Genomic DNA, 2,043 nt, shown 5'->3' on the forward strand with positions numbered 1-2,043 from the left:
GTCCAAGACAACACAAACAAACAATGTGTCAGAGACAACACAAACAAATGTGTCAGAGACAACACAAACAAAATGTCAGAGACAACACAGACAAACAATATGTCAGAGACAACACAAACAACATGGCCGAGACAACACAAACAAACAATGTGTCAGAGACAATGCAAATAAACAAACAATTTGTCAGAGACAGACAACACAAACAAACAAGCAAGCTTAGCATAGGTCTGACATGTGTTGTTGTGTTTGACATGTGTTTTTGTGTTTGACATGTATTGTTGTGCCTGACTCGTGTTGTTGTATTTGACTTGTGTTGTTTTTTACATGTGTTGTTGTCTGATGTGTGCTGTTGTGTCTGACATGTTTTGTTATGTTTGACATGTATTGTTGTGTTTGACATGTGTTGTTGTGTCTGATGTGTGCTGTTGTGTCTGACATGTTTTGTTATGTTTGACATGTGTTGTTGTGTTTGACATGTGTTGCTGTGTCTGACATGTTTTGTTATGTTTGACATGTGTTGTGTCTGACATGTGTTGCTGTGTCTGACATGTGTTTTTATGTTTGACATGTGTTGTGTCTGACATGTGTTGTTGTATTTGACAAGTGTTTTTGTGTCTGACATGTTTTTTTGTGTTTGACATGCATTTTTGTGTTTGACATGTATTGTTGTGCCTGACTTGTGTTGTTGTGTTTGACATGTGTTGCTGTGTCTGACATGTTTTGTTATGTTTGACATGTGTTTTGACATGTGTTGCTGTGTCTGATGTTTTGTTATGTTTGACATGTGTTGCTGTGTCTGACATGTGTTTTTATGTTTGACATGTGTTGTGTCTGACATGTATTGTTGTATTTGACAAGTGTTTTTGTGTTTGACATGTATTGTTGTGCCTGACTTGTGTTGTTGTGTTTGACATGTGTTGCTGTGTCTGACATGTGTTGTTGTGTTTGACATGTGTTTTTGTGTTTTGACATGTGTTTTTGTGTTTTGACATGTGTTTTTGTGTTTGACATGTTTTGTTATGTTTGACATGTGTTGTTGTGTTTCACATGCGTTTTTTTTATTTTTATATGTGTTGTTGTGTTTGACGTGTTTTTGTGTTTGACATGTGTTTTTGTGTTTGACGTGTTGTTTTTTTACATGTGTTGTGTTTGAGTTGTTTTGTTGAGTTTGAGTTGTGTTGTTGTGTTTGACTTGTGTTTTTGTGCTTGACATGCATTGTTGTGTCTGACTTGTGTTGTTGTGCTTGACATGTTGTTGTGTCTGACTTGTGTTGTTGTGCTTGACATGTTGTTGTGTCTGACTTGTGTTGTTTTATTCATGTGTTGTTGTGTTTGAGTTGTGTTTTTGACTTGTGTTGTTTTATTTGACGTGTTGTTGTGTCTGACATGTGTTTTATGTTTGACATGTGTTGTTGTGTTTGACATGTGTTTTTGTGTTTGACATGTGTTTTTATGTTTGACATGTGTTGTTGTGCTTGACATGTGTTGTGTTTGACTTGTGTTGTTTTTTACATGTGTTGTTGTGTTTGACATGTGTTTTTGTGTTTGACATGTGTTGCTGTGTCTGACATGTTTTGTTATGTTTGACATGTGTTGTTGTGTTTGACATGTGTTTTTGTGTTTGACATGTGTTGCTGTGTCTGACATATTTTGTTATGTTTGACATGTGTTGCTGTGCTTGACATGTGTTGTTGTGTTTGACTTGTGTTGTTTTTTACATGTGTTTTTGTGTTTGACATGTCATGTTGTGCCTGACTTGTGTTGTTGTGTTTGAGTTGTTTTATTGTGTTTGAGTTGTGTTGTTGTGTTTGAGTTGTTTTTTGTATGTCTGACATATGTTGTTGTGTTTGACTTGTGTTGTTTTTTACATGTGTTGTTGTGTTTGAGTTGTTTTGTTGTGTTTGATGAGTTGTTGTATCTGACATGTGTTGTTGTGTTTGACTTGTGTTGTTTTTTACATGTGTTGTTGTGTTTGATTTGTGTTGTTGTGTTTGACTTGTGTTTTTGTGCTTGACATGCATTGTTGTCTGACTTGCGTTGTTG

The 2,043-nt window shown here is 35.5% G+C and overlaps 1 protein-coding gene across 1 annotated transcript in view; it reads right to left on the minus strand.

Annotated features, from left to right (window-relative positions):
* Window positions 1-2,043, minus strand: part of LOC119424825 (rho guanine nucleotide exchange factor 40) — a gene marked incomplete in the record, with an annotated part of 86,080 nt that overhangs the window by 24,291 nt on the left and 59,746 nt on the right.

The sequence above is a fragment of the Nematolebias whitei genome, chromosome 2 (assembly GCF_014905685.2).
Source record: "Nematolebias whitei isolate Nwh7 chromosome 2, NemWhi1, whole genome shotgun sequence".
Taxonomy (NCBI): domain Eukaryota; kingdom Metazoa; phylum Chordata; class Actinopteri; order Cyprinodontiformes; family Rivulidae; genus Nematolebias; species Nematolebias whitei.